General features: G+C 44.0%; 1 protein-coding gene across 5 annotated transcripts in view; it reads right to left on the minus strand.

Annotated features, from left to right (window-relative positions):
- Positions 1-21401, minus strand: part of ipo11 (importin 11) — a 699237-nt gene that overhangs the window by 265751 nt on the left and 412085 nt on the right. The window lies entirely within an intron of this gene.

Consider the following 21401-nt stretch of genomic DNA (forward strand, 5'->3'; position numbering starts at 1 on the left):
TCTTTAACTTTAATTGCTAATCTTTTTTCATGCCCTCTCTTTGATTTCCTTATTTCCTTTTTTACTTCGTCCCTGCACTTCCTATATTCATCTAGGCTATCTGCAGTGCTTAGTTCTTTGTGCCTATCGTACGATTTCTTTTTCTGTTTGATCTTCCCCTGTATTCCTCTAGACAACTAGCGGGGTCTAAATTTGGCAGTACCACTCTTATTTTTGTAGGGGACATGTATACTTTGTACAATTAGGATCTTGCTTTTTAGTGCTTCCCACTGGTTTTCCACTGTTTTATCCTCCAGCAGTGCTGTCCAGTCCACCTCAGCCAAATCCCTTCTCATTTCTGCAAAACTCGCCTTCCCCCAGTTCAAGACTTTTACTCCTGCCTTATCTCTGTCCTTTTCCATGATAATGCTAAATCTAACTGAATTGTGATCACTGTACCTGATATGGTCACCAACTGTCACTTCACCCACTTGCCCTTCTTCGTTCCCCAAGACTAGGTCTAGAATTGCATCTCCTCTCGTTGGGTTTGTCACTAATTGGTTGAAAATATTTTCCTGGACACACTGCATGAATTTTTCTTCCTCAGAGCCCCTTATATTGTTTGAATCCTAGCTGATATTAGGATAGTTGAAGTCTCCATTATTGCTCTTGCAATTATTGCTCTTGTTCTTGCAAGCAGAAATTTGCCTATATATTTGTTCTTTTATCTCTCTTTCACTAATTGGGGGTCTGTAGAATATTCCCATTAGTGTGACTGCCCCTTTTTTATTTCTAAGCTCAATCCATAAAGCCTCGTTTGTAGACCCATTTAGTATATCATCCCTTCTCACAACTGGAATTGATTCTTTAACCATTAGTGCTACCCCCCTCCTTTTTTATCTCCTACTATATCGTGTCTGAAGACTCTATAACCAGGGATATTAACCTGCCAGTTTTGTCCCTCCTTTAGCCAGGTCTCCATTATAGCAATGACATCCTGCTGCTATGTGTCTACCTGTGCCCTTAACTCATCTATCTTGTTTGTAATATTCCTTGCATTGAAGTATAAACAGTTTAACCCCGTCAATTTTCCTTGCTGGACACTTTGTAAACTTTGCTTCTCCTGTAACTCCATGTCTATCACAACGTCCCTAGCTAATGTTCTACCTCCATTTTTCTGATCTGAATCTGACCTACCTGATCCTAGTCCTGGGATCCCATCCCCCTGCCACACTAGTTTAAATACTCCCCAACAGAACTAGCAAAAGCCCCCTCAAGAACACTGGTCCCAACTCTGCCTGGGTGCAACCTGTCCGGTTTGTACAGGTCCCACCTTCCCCAGAACCAGTCCCAATGCCTCAAGAATCTGAATCCCTCCTAGCTACACCATCTCTCCAGCCGCGTGTTCATTTGATCTATCCTCTTATTCCTGCTCTTGCTAGCACGTGGAACTAGGAGAAATCCTGAGATTACTACATTTGAGGTCCCGCATTTTAATTTATCCCCTAACTTCCTGTACTGAGCCTGCAGGTCCTCATCCCTTAGTTTACCTATGTCGTTGCTACCAATGTGTACCACGACCACTGGCTGTTTACATTCCCCCCCCCACCCCCAGAATGTCCTGCAGCTGCTCTGTGACATCCTGGACCCTGGCCAGGGAGGCAACATACCATCCTTGATTCACGTTTAAAGCCACAGAAGCATCTGTCTGTGCCACTAACTATTGAATCCCCTGTGACTGCGCTGACTTCTCCCAAAATGCTTCTCAGTCACTTCTCACTACCGCCCGCTGTTGGATCATTGGGAAATCACTGTAATCAGTCCAACTTGCACATGATATAAGGAGTTTGAACACTGGCCATGTTAATTTGTGAAGATCCAAATTAAAGTCATAATTAGGAAGCCATAAAATTTAACTGTGCACAATTCCAAAATACCTCATACAATCTACTAATGACCCAAATATAAAAAGAAAAGCTGAAATAGCCACAATGTAACCCCAAGAAGAATTAGCTTTTAAACCAATATAAAACAGATGCTAAAATACCCTATAATATGCAGGCATTAAGATGAACCATCACAACGAGAAACCACTACACTTTCCTTTCAGTCTGTTATAAATTTCATTCGATTCCCTATGGCAAGTAGATCTACCAACAAGGGCAGAAGAATTTGATTTAAGAGTTCTTTCAATCAACAGCCCAATGAACAAAACATCTCGAAGCCCAGTTGCACCTATGAAGATCCTTACTGTGGAATAGTGCTTCTGTTCATTGCCATGACATTCAACAACTGCAATCTGGAAGGAATTGGGCCCAATGAAAATCTTTGCATGAAGGAAAAGGCGATCAAACAAACTCCAAACTGACAACATTCCAAGAGGAAACATGGGATCTGATGGCTGTCCAGTGAACCAATTAGTTCCAGATTCCCCCAGCTTCTTAATCTCAAGAGACAACCTAGCAATTGTTAGCATGTTATCTATCCTGGCTGAATGTGGAGATAATATCGAGACAGCAACATATTAACAGTATTATACTTTGACAAAGTCATCCAATTCTTCACACACACCCGTGCAAACCTCTTCAAAGGGTGCCTCCAGTTGATCCCATTCTTGAAGTGGCAGCGACCACTATTGTCATACGGGTTCTGTCCTTCCAAGGTTGCAGAACCTCTGCGTGAGCCATCCTTTGTGGACAGCAGACATGAAGGCAGCCAATTAGGATGCTGTCTCCCAAAATTGGCAAGTGTGGCGTCAGGATCCCAAAATGCTAAGGGTGTAAGATCCCACCCATCATGTTCACAGAGGACAAACATTTTTTTCAACAATTGTAAGCAACAATTGCAAATAAACGTTGGACACTATTTGAAGCCTTTCATTGAATCATATGATGGTTATGGACAGAAGGAAGCCTTTTGACCCGTCATGTCTGTGCTGGACATCTGTAGGAACAATTCACCTAGTGCCTGTCACTTCCCAGTTCTTTTTCTTCCCTGTTTTTTTTTTTCCCCTGTAGCCCGCATATTCTTCCTTTTCAGATAATGATCCTCTCCGAATGCCTCAATTTAACCCACATCCACCACAATCTCGGGCAGTGCATTCCAGATCCTAACTACCGGCTGCGTGAAAATGTTTTTCCTCATTGGTCATTGCTGATTGTGGTGCCCAAAACTGGACCATATATTCCAGTTGAGGCCCAGAGCTCAATACAAATTTAAAATAATTTCCTTGCTTTTGTACTCCATGTCCTTATTAATAAAGCGCAGGATATTGTATGATTTACTAACCATTGTCTCAAACAGGGCTGCGACCTTACTAAATGATTTGTGTACACAGAAGAGCACATGGTTTAGGGGGTAATATAATAGCATGGATAAAAGATTGATTAGCTAACAGGATGCAGAAAGTAGCGATAAACGTGTCTTTTTTAGGTTGGCAAGCTGTAACTTGTGGAGTGCCACAGGGATCAACTATTTACAATCTATATCAATGACTTGTCCTCTAAACATGTTGTGTGGGGTCTTACACCCTTAGCATTTTGGGAACCTGACCCCACATTTGTCAATTTTATGGTATTGTAGTTAAATTTGTTGATGATACCAAGATGGGTAGGAAAGTAAATTATCAAGGGGAGGTAGAGTGTCTACAAATGGATATAGGTAGATTAAGTGACTGGGCTAAAATTTGACAGAGCGAATTTGTGGGAAAATGTTAATTTGTCCACTTTGGTGGATAGAATAGAAAAGCAATATGGAAACAGTATTGGCTGAGTGCCAGAAATAAAGAGTAGTGATTAATGGATATTTTTCAGGCCAAAGAAAGGTTTGTAGTGGAGTTCGCCCGGGGTCAGTGTTGGGACTCTTGCTTGTCTTGATATACACTGTTGACCTAGATTTTGTTAGACAGGACACAATTTCAAAGTTTGCAGAAAATACAATACTTGGAAGCAGTGTGAGCTGTGAGGAAGATAGTTTAGAACTTCAAAAGGACATAGGCAAGTTGGTGGAATGTGCGACCGGTGGGAGATGAAGTTCAATGCACAGAAATGTGAATTGATTCATTTTGGTAGAAAGAACATGGAGAGATGGTATAAAATAGGGGGTACAACTCTAAATGGGGTGCAAGAGCAGAGGGACCTGGGTGCATAAATGCATAAGTCATTGAAGGTGGGAGGACAGGTTGAGAGCAGAGTTAATAAAGTATACAGTATTCTGGGTTTTATTAATAGGGGCATAGAGTACAAGAGCAAGGAAGTTATGTTGAAACGTGAGAAACACATGACCTACCTACCTAATCCCATTTACCACCACTTGGCCCATAGCCTTCAATGTTATGACGTGCCAAGTGTTCATCCAGGAACTTTTTAAAGGATGTGAGGCAACCCACCTCCACCGCCCTCCCAGACAGTGCATTCCAGACTGTCACCATCCTCTGGGTAAAAAGGTTTTTCCTCACATCCCCCCTAAATCTCCTGCCCCTCACCTTGAACTTACGTCCCTTCATGACTGACCCTTCAACTAAGGGGAACAGCTGCTCCCTATCCACCCTGTCCATGCCCCTCATAATCTTGTACACCTCGCTCAGGTCGCCCTTCAGTCTTCTCTGCTCCAATGAAAACAACCCAAGTCTATCCAACCTCTCTTCATAACTTAAATGTTTCATCCCAGGCAACATCCTGGTGAATCCCCTCTGCACCCCCTCCAGTGCAATTACATCCTTCCTATAATGTGGCAACCAGAACTGCACACAGTACCCCAGCTGTGGCCTCACCAAGGTTCTATACAACTCCAACATGACCTCCCTACTTTTGTAATCTATCTCTCAAATCTACTTTAACAAAAATGTTATTGGTGCCTAACCGGATCTTACCAAAAACTTAGGGGTATGGCATCGGATCATAACATTCCCCACAGCCAACCTAAACTAAATGATACAATGATCACTGTCCCCTAAATATTCCCCTACTGACGCTTGATCCATTTGACTCTCCTCATCCCCAAAAAAGAGTTACAGCACTGCCTCCTTCCTCACTGGACCAGAAACAAACTGCTGTACAAAACTTTCCTGAACACATATTAGGAATTCTTGCTCCTCTCTGTCCTTTACATGATAATTATCCAAACATAGACTGGGATAATAGAAGTCCCCTGTTATAACTACTCTATAATTCTTATTCATGCACATTTGAATTCTGGGTCATAGCATTTTTACCCATGAAGGCACAAACTGTATATGTGATGTACTACACAGGAAACTCCCCTGGTACTGTCCTATGACCACAGTCCAGCTGAGAAGCACACTCCATACCACGTGCAAAAGTTATAATTTTATCGACATTCTATATATTATTTTTGTCCCATCTATTCTAATGTTCCATTTGGGTTTGCCTGTTTTAATAGCTAAACAACATAGCTTGTTTATGTGCTTGTCCTGTAACTGATATCCTGGCATTATTTTTTTGAGATTCAAAGTTCACTGCTGATGCTTTAGACTTAAGAAACCTGAACAACAAGCACTATTAGCAGGACAGATCATATAAATACGTTTGATTCTCCTGTAGAGGCCGGCGAGTGTTCTTTAATGACAAGGAGTCTGAGATGAACAGCAAAAAGCCTTAGTCACGGAAAATGTAGTGATGAAATTGGGTAGGCCCTAGAGCTTCACGAACCCCAAGAATTGAAAATTGCATGTGGCACCACCCATCTGCAATGACACCATTTTTACATGTACGGTCAGCACATAGCTTCCTCTTTACTGATCAAACAAAGCAATACACCTAGTGTGGAAAATGTTGAATAAAGAAACATGTAAACTTTAAAATTAATTACAATAAACATTTATGTTTTAGTTTACTACAATAATTTGAATATAGAAGATATTAGGAAACTACTGAATCATCCTTGCTTTTCAGTGAGTATAAAATACAGCAATCTCTGAGTGAGTGCTGCTTGAGTGCAGTGTGAAGCCAGAAGTTTGGTGAGTGAGAGGAACTGTAAATTAAGAAAAATAACTTAATGAACACAATAAAGATGACAAGATGGCTGATGTGTCACAGCTGCAGCATGTGGAAACTTCTGGTTGTAACTGCAATCCATGGCAACCGCATCTGTAATAAGTGTCTGTGGCTTGAGGAGCTTCGGCTCAGAGTTAATGAGCAGGAGGCTGAGTTCAGACACTGCAACACATCAGGAAAGGAATTGTTTCCTGGACACATTGTTCCAGAAGGCAGCCACACCCCTTAGGTTAGCATTGTCTGATTTGGAAGTGGTTAAGGACAGAAGGGTGCGACTGTGAGTCAGGCAGGTAAGAGGATCGAGAAGGTGGGAGTGGAGGAGACTCAGCCCTTGCAATTGAGCAACAAGTTTGAGGGTCCTGCAGTCTGTATAGACAAGAGCAAGGGCTGTAGTGTGATGAGCAGACTGAACATGGCACAATGGTACAGGAAGCCATTCAAGTGGGGGGAGTTAAAAGGAATGTAGTGGCTGTAAGGGACAGTATAGTCAGGGGGGCAGACACAGTTTTCTGCAGCCAAGAGTGAGAATCCAGAAGGTTGTGTTTCCTGCCCAGTGCCAGGGTTCAGGATGTCTGCTCAGGGCTGGAGAGGAACTTGCAGTGGAAGAGGGAGGACCCAGTTGTTGTGGTCCATGTAGGTACCAACAACATGGTTAGGGAAGGGGGTTCTGCATAGAGAATATGGGGAGCTCGGCTCTAAATTAAAAAGCAGAACTTCAGAGGTAATCATCTCTGGATTACTATCCGAGTCATGTGCAAATTGGCATAGGGTAAATAAGACTAGAGAGATAAATGCATGGCTCAAAGACTGGTGTGGGGGAAATGGGTTCCGGTTCGTGGGGCACTGGCACCAGTACCGGAGAAAGTGGGGGCTGTACTATGTTGGGACCAGTGTTCTAGTGAATCGTATAAGTAGGGAAGCAGAGGGGGCTTTAAACTAAATAGTGGGGGCAAGGGATAACATGTCGAAAGATGTGGTATATCAAAGGTTAGAGGCAAGGTGATGGAGGTCCGGTGGAGCACTGCAATGACCATAAGACCATAAGACATAGGAGCAGAAATTAGGCCATTTGGCCCATCGAGTCTGCTCCGCCATTCAATCATGGCTGATAAGTTTCTCAACCCCATTCTCCCCGTAACCTTTGATCCCCTTACCAATCAAGAACCTATCTATCTTGGTCTTCAATACACTCAATGACCTGGCCTCCACAGCCTTCTGTGGCAATGAATTCCATAGATTCACCACTCTCTGGCTAAAGAAGTTTCTCCTCATCTCTGTTCTAAAAGGTCTTCCCTTTACTCTGAGGCTGTGCCCTCGGGTCCTAGTCTCCCCTACTAATGGAAACATCTTCCCCACGTCCACTCTATCCAGGCCTTTCAGTATTCTGTAAGTTTCAATCAGATCCCCCCTCATCCTTCTAAATTCCATCGAGTATAGACCCAGAGTCCTCAAAAATTCCTCATATGTTAAGCTCTTTCATTCCTGAGATCGTTCTTGTGAACCTCCTCTGGACCCTCTCCAGGGCCAGAACATCCTTCCTGAAATATGGGGGCCAAAATTGCTCACAATATTCTAAATGTGGTCTGACCAGAGCCTTATAAAGCCTCAGCAGCACATCCTTGCTTTTATATTCTAGTCCACTCGAAATAAATGCCAACATTGCATTTGCCTTCCTAACTACCAGCTCAACCTGCAAGTTAACCTTAAGAGAATCCTGAACTAGGACTCCCAAGTCCCTTTGCACTCCAGATTTCTGAATTCTCTCCCCATTTAGGAAATAGACCATGCCTCTATTCTTCCTACCAAAGTGCACTTCCCCACATTGTATTCCATCTGCCACTTCTTTGCCCATTCTCCTAACCTGTCCAAATCCTTCTGCAGCTTCCCCGCCTCCTCAATACCACCTGCCCCTCCACCTATCTTTGTATCATCTACAAACTTAGCCAGGATGCCCTCAGTTCCTTCATCTAGATCATTAATGTATAAAGTGAAAAGTTGTGGTCCCAACACTGACCCCTGTGGAACTCCACTAGTCACCGGCCGCCATCCTGAGAAGTACCCTCTTTATCCCCACTCTCTGCTTCCTGCCAGACAACCAATCTTCTATCCATGCTAGTACCTTGTCTCTAATACCATGGGCTCTTATCTTTCTGAGCAGCCTGTGCGGCACCTTGTCAAAGGCCTTCTGGAAGTCCAAGTAGATAACATCCATTGACTCTCCTTTGTCTACCTTCCCCGTTACCTCCTCAAAGAATTCTAGCAGATTTGTCAGGCATGACCTCCCCGTGATGAAACCATGCTGACTTTGCCCGATTTTACCAAGCACTTCCAAGTATTCTGAAATCTCATCCTTAATAATGGACTCTAAAATCTTACCAATGACCGAGGTCAGGCCAATCGGCCTGTAATTTCCTGTCTTTTGCCTCACTCCCTTCTTAAACAGGGGGGATTACATTAGCGATTTTCCAGTCTTCTGGGACCCTCCCTAACTCCAGTGATTCCTGAAAAATCACCACTAACGCCTCCACTATCTCTTCAGCTATCTCCTTCAGAACTCTGGGGTGTAATCCATCTGGTTCAGGTGATTTATCCACCTTCAGACCTTTCAGTTTTCCTAGCACCTGCTCCTTGGTAATGGCCACCATACTCACCTATGTCCCCTTGAGCTTTGGGGATGTTACTCGTGTCTTCCACTGTGAAGACTGATGCAAAGTACCTATTCAGTTCCTCCACCATTTCTTTGTTCTCTACTACTACTTCTCCAGCGTCATTTTCAAGAGGCCCAATGTCCACTTTTGCTTCTCTCTTACCCTTTATAGATCTAAAAAAACTCTTGCAATCTTCTTTATTATTACTGGCTAGTTTACCCTCATATTTAATCTTCTCCCTCCTTATTTCTTTTTTAGTTGTCCTCTGTTGGTCTTTGTAAGCTTCCCAATCCCCTGGTTTCCCACTGCTCTTCGCCACATTGTAAGCAGTCCCCAGAGGGTGTCATGCAACATTGTCATTTGCTGAACGCTCCACAACCTGGTGCTGCGGGTTGGGTGGGGTGGGGGGTTGGGGGGTTGGGGGGTTGGGGGGTTGGGGGGTTGGGGGGGGGGGGGGGGGGGGGGGGGGGGGGGTGCCTGACTAAGGAGGAGATGGAAGAGCTTCATGTATTCATGATGAGGATGAAGATGAGGATGGTGATGAGGGAGAGGAGTCGAGGATGCCAGTGATGAGGCCTCCCCAATGGCCAGACGAGGCAGGCGCACTTTGGAGTCCTTCATAGCTGCAAGGCCCGTGGAGGATAAAGGATAATTACAAGATGCAATGTGGACAGTCCTGACATCCTCACCTTGGATCTGTGAACATTTAACTCCTGTGTGGCTGATGGCAGTGCACACACCCTCAGTGCTTAGGGTTATGCCATGGAGACGCAGTGGCGGCCCCAATAATTGCTAGATTCCAGGAGGATGATGATGACATGCAATGAGGACATTCCATAGACCTTCACATTGCCTCTGAGAATGTCTGTCTCCTGTCTGGCTGAGGGCAGCTCGCGTGCGCTCCGTGATCAGGGTCATATCATGGAGATGCAGCCATAAAACTTTAAATGCACCTGATCTTTTGTCAGCCTTCAGCACCTGAGCCCTTCAGGAGAACAGCGCCATCAGTCACAGACATTGAAGAGGTGGGGGCCAGCCCCACCTCAAAGGTGCTGAGAGCACACAGGGAGAATGTCCGATCTCGGTAGCTCCTACCCACAATATTCTAGCAGCAAGAACAAGCACCATCAAGCTGCAAGCATCACTAATGAGTGAGAGAGAAGCCGGACCATCACTTTGGTCTGAAGATTACACACTGCATAGGGAAGTGGCCCTGGACCAAAACATCTGCCTTTATCTTGTGTAGGAACCAAAGTTTCACATCTGAGTGACGCGAACACTGCTCATTAGAACAAGGAGCCATAGGCAAGCAGACACTCGTGGGATTTTGTTTACAATAGTGAACATGAACAAGTGTTTAATACCTGTGCCCAGGCTGTGCAACTGCAACCTTCCTAACCCTGCCGCTACGTCTTGGTGCTCCCCCAACATGTCCAGTAGTGGAGGCAGCCTGCTGACTGCTATGACCTGTGATGACCTTGGTGGATGGCCTCTAGAGGGCTGAGACCCGGAGGGCCCTGGCCTGCTTTCGGGGACTTGCTGGGTGGCAGTGGCACCCTCCTCGACCTGTGGAGCTGAAGTTACTGGGGTCACAGGGCGAGGGGATTCGGATTGGCCGGACAACCCCAGAGTCTCCTGGGTGAATAGACCTGGGGTGTGCACCTGATCACCCTCCCGGCTGACTCCTTGAGGAGGGGGGGAAGCTGAACTGAGATCGAACAGCCCCGCACTCCTCTAGCGTCGACACTGCTGGAAGCCAACTATGGCATCAGTGATGGAGTTCAGCCCACACAGCAGTGCAGGAGCGACATCCTGGACCAAGGTCTCCAAGGCAGCTGCCATCCTACCAGTGTTGACCTTGGCCTGTTGGCATGCCGACACTCAGACTGAAGGCGGATGGACTCCTCCATCATGCCTTGCAATCTGAGGAGTGCTGTGGGCATCCGTTCCTGATGTTCCTGAGTTTGCTTTTGCAGCTCCAGCAACTGAAATATGAGCAAGTCCAGAGGCTCCTCATTTGACAGCAGATTTCTGGCCTCCAGCACTCCTACGAGTGCCATAAGCCTGGGAAGTCCCTACCGCCTGCTGTGGGTCAGGCAGTGCGATGTTTCATATCATTTAGGCTCACAAATCTTTGAAATTTAGTGCTAGTGACAGTGTCTGTGATGATCAATTCTGGCAACCCATGTATAGAAAATCTTTGGTGTAACTTTTTTATAGTCTCACCTGACATTGGTGACCTAACCTCATACACCGCTAGCCATCTTGAATGCGCGTCAATTATTAGTAGGAACATGGTGCTGAGAAAAGGGTCAACGTAATCTATATGCAGTCTCACCCAGGGCTTATCAGTCCATCCACTTGGGTGTAGTGGGACCGCAACAGATAACTTCTGTAGTTGTTGGCATTGTATAAAAAGTGTTTAACCACCTTCTCGATATCACCATCCATGCCCAGCCACCAAATTTAACTTTGCGCAATCATTTTAATTCTTGAGATTCCCTGATGTGCGCTGTGCAACTCTGCTAAGAGTGGTTCTAATCCTTGTGAAGGAACAACTACTCGATAACAGGATACCACCTTGACTGCTCAATTAACTCCTTCATGTGGAGAAGGGCTTCAATTCGTTCCTGGGAGCATCCTCTCTAGACAGGGCTGGATCACAATTCATCCAGTTTCTTACCTGCCTTGCGCAGACTGGCATTGTTAGTATGATCTTTTGGGGAATTGAGGCATGTTCATTGCTCTCCTGCAAAGGAAGGCGACTTAGGGCATCAGCATTGGCTATATATGCATCCTTGGTCTGCGCACAAAAGTGTATTCATATGCAGATAAAATTAGAACCCGTCGTTAAATCCGTGCAGAAGCTGTAGGAGGGATAGCTTTTCCTTCATTGAACAGACCCAAGAGCGGCTTGTGGTCAGACGCTATCATAAAGTGTCGGCCATGTACAAATTGGTGGAATTTTTTAAACTCTGAAAATAATCAATAACACTTCTTTCTCGATTTGCGAATACCCTTTTTCGGCCGTGGAAAGGGTGCTGGACATGTAGCCTATCGGCCTTTCTGAACTGTCATCCATCTTGTGCGATAGTACCACTCCCACGCCACGGGGGTACACATTGCAGGTTAGTACCAGTTCCTTTGTCGGGTCGTAGTTTTCTACCAAATTTGAAGAGTGCAAGAGTTGTTTAACTTTTGTGAAGGCTTCTTTGTGAGGTGACTTCCAAACTCAATGCTGGTTTATCTTTAATAATGTGTGGAGGCGCTAGGACTGTTGGATAGTTGATAAGTTGGGTAGGAATCAACATAATAATTAACCATACCCAAGAATAATTTGAGTTCAGAGACATTTTTAGGCAAAGGTGCCTACTTAATAGCTTTAACTTTTTCTTCTACTGGGTGTAATCCTTAGGCATCCCCCCAGTGGCCCAAAGAAATAACTATGCTTGTCTGAAAGGTACACTTTTCTTTTTATAAGCACAACCCTGCTTCTAAAAATCATTTCAAGACTTCCTCCAAATTAGCCAACTGCCCAGCTTCTGTGAACCCTGTCATTGGGGCGTTCTCCATGTAGACCACGACTTGAGGTAGTCCTTATAGCAAACTCTCCATCGTCCTCTGGAACATCACGCAAGCCGAGGAAACACCGAAGGGCATACGGGTGTAATGATAAAACCCTTTGTGGGGTTTATGGTCACAAACTCTCTGGAGGTACCATCCAGTTCCAGTTGCTGATACGCGTGACTCATACCTAGTTTAGTATAAGTTGTTCCTCCTGCTAATTTGGCATAGAGATTCTCAATCTTGGGGTCAGGTACTTGTCCAATTTGGAAACTTTGTTTACTGTTAGCTTATAGTCCTCACAAGATCCAGATGGTCTGATCTGGTTTTAAGACATGGATTATAGGTACTGCCCACTCTGAGAGTTGATCTGGCTGTGTGACCTCCAGCCTCTCTAAACGGTTCAATTCAGTGTCAACCTTCTCCCTCAGAGCATATGGCATTGGCCTTGCTTTAAAGAAATGAGGAATTGCTTCTGAGTCAACACAGTTCTTAGCCTGTAGGTCTTTGATTCTTCCCAGTTTGTCTCAAAAAACCTCATCATATTTCTTTAGCAGCTCAGGCAGTCCTCCTTCTCGTAGCTGGAAAATTGCAGACCAATTTAGTTTAATTTCTTTCAACCAATCATGACCTAGAAGGCTGGGTCCTTCACTTTCTACTACCACCACTGGGAGTTGTGCTGTTTGGTGCTTATAATAAACAGATACAGTGGTAATACCATTCACTTGGATAGCTTCACCAGTATAAGTTTTCAATTTGGCTGAAGTCTACTCCAAATTCAATTGTTGAGTAGCCTTATTTGAAGGTGTGCTCTCCCACTACAGTAGTTGAAGCACCAATGCCCACTTCTATCATTAAACGTGTTCCATTTATCTGCAGAGTAACAATGGTTGGCTCTGTCTACACTACTTTTACATTAAATAGGGAGTAAATATCAGAATTGGTGGTTTCTGGTTCTTCCACATTATGTACTTCGATTAACTTAGCTTGCTGCCTGGGAACCTGTCTCAATTTTGCTTTAAAATGCTTCATTGTGCCCTATTTTATGGCAAAAACAGCACTCCACCTCTTTAAAACTGCAAGTTTCAGGAGTATGATTGCTTCCACATTGGTAACAATTCATTTTCAAAATTGCTGCTGAGCTGTTTCCTGTATTTATTTTAAATTTTAAGGTAGCAGGGATGGTCTCTCGTTTTGTAATGGAGTCCCGGCTTTTCTCACCACACCCAGCTTGCCATTCCTGCCCCAACTAGAGAACGGCCCCATTTTGTGCACCTTATATAGTCTGCTTGTCCCATTCAGCAGTTTACATCACTAGTGCTATTTCAAAATCGAAACCTAAATCGAGGTTTATTTCAGTTAATAACTGTCATTGAATGGCATCATCTTGCACACTGCAGATCAAATAATCCCTGAGCATATCACTTAGGGTCTCCCCGAAATCAGCAGTCAGTTGTTTCAAGTTCGCCACGTATATAGCAATGGTCTCCCCCAGGGTTTTAACCCTTGAATTAAACCTGAACCTCTGCATGGTGACTGAGGGTTTGGGTTGAAATGAAGTCTACCAATTCGCCGAAGGTTTTTAGATCAGGGGAGTTCGGAGCTGTCAAACTACGGATTAAATTACAAGTTTTACTCCCGCAAATGCTTAGGAAAATTGTTCTCCTCTTTTCCTCCCCCATTATTTCGTTTGCCTAGAAATAGAACCCGAGGCGTTCTACATACTGACACCAATCCTCTATGGATGGTTCGAAGGGGTCAATCCTGCCAACATGTGGCATATCTGGTGAGTATGTATTCCTTTTCTTCTGTTTAAACAATATACTCTCAGTTGTTGGACAAGAGTCAATGCTGGACCCCAATTTCTCCTTGTCGCCAGTTTGTTATGGGCTTGATTTTCCAAACAGGTTTCTTAATAGAAACATCAAACATTATTTACATGCTGCAGCAGCAGTTACATGTTTCTATCAAGTTCCACAATTAGAAGAACTCCCACTCTAAGGTTATTCATGCTTACAGCTGATTCGTTCACATGGTCATGTGATATTATACAACACTATGTCTTAAAGCTACAGTCACTACATTCCTTAAAGCTACAATTACTGCAAAATCACAGTATAAATCAGGAAAATAGAGGTGTGTGTAACAAGGGTAATATAGCAATGATGGGGGATTTCAATCTACATATACACTTTGTAAACCTAATTCGTATTAGTGTTGTGGAGAACAAATTCTTGGAGAATATATAGAAACATAGAAAATAGGAGCAGACGGTGGTCATTCAGCCCTTCAAGCCTGTTCCGCCATTCAATATGAATATGGCTGATCTTCTATCTCAACCAGCTCTCTCCCTATACCCCTTGGCGCCTTTACAGTCCAGAAATCTATTACATATAGAATAGCTGCTTTTCTAGAGCAGTATGTTGAGGAAGCAAGAGAACAGGCTATTTTAGATATAGTCCTGTACAATGAAAAAGGGCTAATTAATGATCTTGTTGTCAAGGAGCTCTGAGGAAAGAGTGACTGTAATGTGATAGAATTTTACAATAAGTTTGAAAGCAATGCAGTTCAATCTGAAATTAGGGTCTTAAATCCAATGAAATTATACTATGAAGGTATGAGGGGCAAATTGGCTATGGCGAATTAGGAAGCCACGTTAAATGGTATAACGGCAGACAGGCAATGACTAACCTTTAAAGAACTAACACACAAGTTACAAGAAAAATACGTTCCTTTAGTGCACATAAGCCCAGCAAGCAGAGCGTTCCAACCACGGCTAATGAAAGAATTCAAGGGTTATATTAGATCAAAGGAAGAGGCATATAAAGTTGCCAAAAAATAAGGTAAGCCTGAGGACTGGGAGCATTTTAGAATTCTGCAAGGAGGACCAAGAAAAAGATTAAGAAAGGGAAAAGAGAATATGAAAGTAAACTCGCATGAAACATAAAAACGGACTGTAAAAGCTTCTATAGGTATGTAAAAAGGAAAAACAAATGTGGGTCCATTGTAAATGGAGTCAGGAGAATTTATAAAGGGGAATAAGGAACTGGCAGAGGAATGAAACAAACACTTCATATGTCTGTCTTCATGGAAGGAAATTCTAAAACATCCCAGAAATAATGGAGAATCAACAGGCTAGTATAAATGAGGAACTGCAAGATATTAATATTAGTAATATTAAAAGAACAAGTACTAGAGAAACTAATTGGACTTAAAAGTAGATAAATCCCATGGACCTGATGATCTACAACCCAGTGTGTTGAAATGGACGACTGCTGAGATAGCAGATGCACTGGTGATCATCCTGAAAATTCTATTGACTCTGGAATAGTTCCTACAGATTGGAAGGTGGGAAATCTAACCCCACTATTTAAGAAAGGAGGGAGAAGAGAAAATGGGGAACTACAGACCAGTCTAACATCAGTCATAGGGAAAATGCTAGAATCTATAATAAGGGATGTGATAATAGAATATAATGGTAGGATAGGTCAGAGTCAACATAGATTTATGAAAGGGAAATCGCTTTTAACAACCTAGTATCGTTGGGTAAAAGGAGACATGCTATCAAAGCTTTATGCTTTCCACTCATCAGAATAGCTTGCAAGAATTTTCCAACCGTAATGGGGTAACAACAATTTATAAACCGATAAAAACTAGGAGGAGTAGGCCATTCGGCCCTTTGAGCCTGCTCCGCCATTCAATATGATCATGGCTGATCCTCTATCTCAACACCATATTCCCACTTACTCTCCATACTCCTTTGATGACCCGAATATCGAAACATTTATCAATTTCTTTCTTGAATATGCTCAGTGACCCAGCCTCCACAGCCTTCTGTGGTAGAGAATCCCACAGGATAACCACCCTCTGAGAAGAAATTTTTCCTCATTGAGTCCTAAATGGCCTGCCCTGTATCCCGAGACTGTGGTCCCTGGTTCTAGGCTCCCCAACCAGGGGCAATATCCTCCCTACATCCAGTCTGTCTGGCCCTGTTAGAACTTCATACGTTCCAATCAGATCCCCTCTCATTTTTCTAAACTCTAGTGAATACAGGCCCAGTTGAACTAATCTCTCCTCATACGACAGTCCCGCTATCAGCCAAGTGAACCTTCGCTGCACTCCCTCTATGGCAAGTATATCCTTCCTTAGGTAGGGAAACCAAAACTGCACACAATGCTCCAGATGTGGTTTCACCAAGGCCCTGTATAACTGCAGTAAGGCACCCCTACTTCTGAACTCAAATCATCTTGCAATGAAGGCCAACATACCATTTGCCTTCCTAACTGCTTGCTGCACCTGCTTATTTACTTTGATTGCTTGGTGTACAAGGTCTCTTTCCACATCCACATTTCCCAATCTATCACCATTTAAACAATATTCTGCCTTTCTGTTTTTCACACCGAAGCGTATAACTTCACATTTATCCATGTTATACTGCATCTGCCATGTGTTTACCCACACTACACACAACTTGTCTAAATCACCCTGAAGCCTCCTTACATCCCCCTCACAACTCTGTCCCAGTTTTGTGTTATCAGCTAACTTGGAAATATTGCAGTGGTTCCCTCATCCAAGTCATTTATATATATATATATATATCGTGAATAGCAGGGGCACAAGCACTGATCCCTGCAGTAGACCACTAGTCACTGCCTGCCACCCGGAAAAAGATCCTTTATTCCCACCCTTTTCTGGTCTATCAGCCAATTCTCAATCCATGCCAGTATATTACCCCCAATCCCATGTGCTTTAATTTTGCCAACTAGCCTCTTATGTGGGACCTTATCAAAAGCCTTCTTGAAATCAAAATATACCACATCCACTGGTTCTCCGTTATCTGTTCTACATCCTCAAAAATCTCTAGAAGATTAGTTAAGCATGATTTCCCTTTCATAAACCCATGCTCATTTTGTTTAATCCCGTTAATGCTTTCCAAGTGTTCTGTTACCACATCTTTTATAATAGACTCTAGCATTTTCCCCACTACTGATGTTAGGCTAACTGGTCTGTAATTCTGTTTTTTCTCTCCATCCTTTTTTAAATGACGAGGTTACATTTGCCACCCTCCAATCTGTAGGAATTGCTCCAGCATCCATAGAATTTTGGAAGATGACCACCAATGCATCCAATATTTCCAGGGCCACTTCCTTCAGTACTCTGGGGTATAGATTATCAGGTCCTGGGGATTTTTCAGCTTTTAACCCCATTAATTTCTCTAGCACCATTTTTTAACTAATACTGACTTTCTTCAATTCCTCCATCTCATTAGACTCTTGGTTCCCTAATATTTCTGGAAAATTATGTGTCCTCTTTTGTGAAGACAGAACCAAAATACGTGTTCAATTCTTGTGCCATTTCTTTGATCCCCATTATAATTTCCCCCGTTTCTGACTGTAAGGGACCTACATTTGTCTTTGCTAATCTTTTTCTCTTCACATATTTATAGAAGCTTATAAATTTTAGTATAAATTGTTTTTTCCCCATTAGGATGGAAAATTCTTGCAAGCTATCCTGATGAGTGGAAGATAAAAAGCTTTGATCGTATGCCTCTTTTTTCAGCAATACTAAAGTTCTGTATGACTAAGCGACTACTTAACAAACCTGTTGCAGTTTTTTGAGGTTGTAATTCGCAGAACAGGCAAGGGGGGAATTGGTGGATGTGGTATCTTTAGATTTTCAGTAAGCTTTTGATAATGTTCCACACAAGAGGGTAGTAAACAAAATTAATCACACGGGATTGGGGAGAAGATACACTGGCATGGATTGAAAACTGGTTAACGGACAAAAAACACAGCAGGAATAAATGTGCCATCATCACGTTGGCAGGCTGTGATTAGTGGGGTACTGCAAGAATTAGTGCTTGGATCCATCTATTCACAAACTATTTCATTGATCTGAATGTGGGATTAAATTTAATATTCCAAGTTCATAGATAACACCAAACTAGGTGGAAATGAGAGTAGTGAGGAGGATGCAAAGACGCTCCAAGGCGATTTGGAGACGCCAAGCAAGCGGTCAAAATTTAGTAGATGGAATGCAATGTGGAGAAATGCGAGGGTGATACAGAAACTCAGAACATGTTAAATGGTGACAGGTTTTTTTTAAAAAATTCATTCATGGGATGTGGGCATCGCTGACTGTGCCAGCATTTATTGCCCATCCCTAGTGGTGAGCTGCCTTCTTGAATTGCTGCAGTCCATGTGGTTCAGGTAAACCATAATGCTTTTAGGAAGGGAATTCCAAGGTTTTAACCCAGCGTAAATGAAGGAATGGTGATATATTTCCAAGTCAGGATGCTGAGTGACTTGAAGGAGAACTTCCAGGTGGTGATGTTCCCATCTTTCTACTGCCCTTGTCTTTCTAGATGGATTTGGAAGGTGCTGTTGAAGGACCTTGATGAAGTCCTGCAGTGCATCTTGTAGATGGTACACACTGCTGCTACTGTGCGTCGGTGGTGGTGGGAGTGAATGTTTGTGGATGTGGTGCCAACCAAGCCAGATGTTTTGTCTTGGACGGTGTCAAGTTTCTTAAGTGTTGTGGGCAATACACTCATCCAGGAAAGTGGGGAGTATTCCATCACACTCCTGACTTGTGCCTTGTAGGTGGTGGCAGGCTTTGGGGAGTCAGATGGTGAGTTACTCGTTGCACATTTCTTAGCCTGTGACCTGCTCTTGTAACCACACTATTTATATGGCTAGTTTAGTTCAGTTTCTAGTCAATGGTAACCCACAGGATGTTGATCGTGAGAAATTCAGTGATGGTAATGCCATTGAACGTCAAAGGGTGATGGTTAGGTTCTCTCTTGTTGGAGATTGTCATTCCCTGACACTTGTGTGGTGCGAATGTTACTTGCCACTTGTCAGCCCAAGCCTGGATATTGTCCAAGTCTTGCAGCATTTGGACATGGACTGCTTCAATGTCTGAGGAGTTGCAAATGGTGCTGGACATTGTGCAATCATCGGCGAACATCCTCACTTCTAACCTAATGATGGAAGGAAAGTCATTGATGAAGCAGCTGAAGATGGTTGGGCTGAGGACACCACCCTGAGGGAGTCTAACAGTGATGCCCTGGAACTGAGAGGACTGACCCCCATAAACCACAACCATTTTCCTTTGTGCTAGGTACGACTCCAATCAGTGGAGAGTTTTCCCCTGATTCCCATTGACTTGCTTTGCTAGGGCTCCTTGGTGCCACACTCAAGTCAAATGCGGCCTCAATGTCAGGGGAGTTACTCTCCCCTCACCTAAGGAGTGCAGCTCTTTTGTCCATGTTTGGACCAAGGCTGTAATGAGGTCAGGGGCTGAGGGGTCCTGGCGGATCCCAAACTGGGCGTCAGTAAGCAGGTTATTGCTAAGCAAGTGCAGCTTGACAGCTTTATTAACTACTCCTTCCATTGCTTTACTAATGAAGGAAAGTAGACTGATGGGGCAGTAATTTGCCAGGTTGGGTTTGTCCTGCTTTTTGTGTAGAGCACATACCTGAGCAATTTCCCACATGCTGGGTAGATGCCAGTGTTGTAGCTGTATTGGAACAGCTTGGCTACGGGCGCAGCAAGTTCTGGGGCAAAAGTCTTCAGTACTATTGCCGGAATATTATCAGGGCCCATAGGCTTTGCACTATCCAGTGCTTCCAGCCATTTCTTCATATCACGTGGAGTAACTCGAATTGCTGAAGGCTGGTATCTGTGATGATGGGGACCTCTGGAGGAGGCCAAGATGGATCATCCACTCAGCACTTCTGGCTGAAGATTGTAGCAAATGCTTCAGCCTTATGTTTTGCACAGATGTGCTGGGCTCCCCTATTGTCGAGGATGGAGATATTGGTGGTACCTCCTCCTCCAGTGAGTTGTTTAATTGTCCACCACCATTCATGACTGGATGTGGCAGGACTGCAGCGCTTAGATCTAATCTGTTGGTTGCGGGATTGCTTAGCTCTGCCTATCACTTGCTGCTTATACTGTCTGGCATGCAAGTAGTCCTGTGTTATGGCTTCGCCACAGGTTGACACCTCATTTTTAGGTATGCCTGGTGTGGTTCCTGGCATGCCCTCCTGCACTCTTCATTGAACCAGGGTTGATCCCCTGGCTTGATGGTAATGGTAGAGTGGGGATATGCCGGGCCATGAGATTACAGCTTGCATTCGAGTACAATTATGTTGCTGCTGATGGTCCACAGAGCCTCATGCATGCCCATTCTTGAGTTGCTAGATCTGTTTGAAATCTATCCCATTTAGCACGGTGGTAGTGCCACACAACATGATGGAGGGCATCCTCAATGTGGGACTTTGTCTCCAAAACAACTGTGCAGTGGTCGCGCCTACCGATACTGTCATGGACAGATGCATCTGCAGCAGACAGGTTGGTAAGGATGAGGTCAAGAATGTTTTCTCCCTTTTGTTGGTTCCCTCACCACCCGCCACAGATTCAGTCTAGCAGCAATGTCCTTTAGGACTTGGCCAGCTTGGTCAGTAGTGGTGCTACTGAGCGACTCTTGGTGATGGACATTGAAGACCCGCACCGAGAGCACATTTTGCATCCTTGCCACCCTCAATGCTTCCTCCAAGTGGTGCTCAACATGGAGGAGCAGTGATTCATCAGCTGAGGGAGGGCAGTACATGGTAATCAGCAGGAAGTTTCCTTGCCCATGTTTGACCTGTTGAGACTTCATGGGATCCGGATTTGACAATGAGGACTCCTAGATCAACTCCCTCCCGACTGTATACCACTGTGCTGCCACCTCTGCGGGGTCTGTCCTGGCAGTGGGACAGAGCATGCCCAAGGATGGTGATGGTTATGTCAGGAACATGATCTGTAAGATATGATTCCATCAGGATGAATGTGTCAGGTTATTGCTTGACTAGTCTGTGAGACAGCTCTCCCAATTTTGACACTAACCCCCAGATGTTAGTAAGGAGGAATTTGTTTGTGAACAGGGCTGAGTTTGCCATTGTTGTTTCCGGTGCCTAGCCGATGCTGTGAGGTCCATACGATTTCATTCCTGTTTTGAGATTTTGTACAACCGAGTGGCTTGCTGGGACATTTAAGAGTCAACAGATCAGTCACAGGCTAGTCACATGTAGGCCAGAGCAATTAAGGACTGCAGATTTCCTTCCCTAACCAGATGTGTTTTTATGACAATCGACAATGATTTCATGGTCATCATTAGAATTTGTAGGGTCCTCAAGACTGAGTTTGCC

This window comes from Carcharodon carcharias, chromosome 1, assembly GCF_017639515.1.
Source record: "Carcharodon carcharias isolate sCarCar2 chromosome 1, sCarCar2.pri, whole genome shotgun sequence".
In the NCBI taxonomy this organism is placed as follows: domain Eukaryota; kingdom Metazoa; phylum Chordata; class Chondrichthyes; order Lamniformes; family Lamnidae; genus Carcharodon; species Carcharodon carcharias.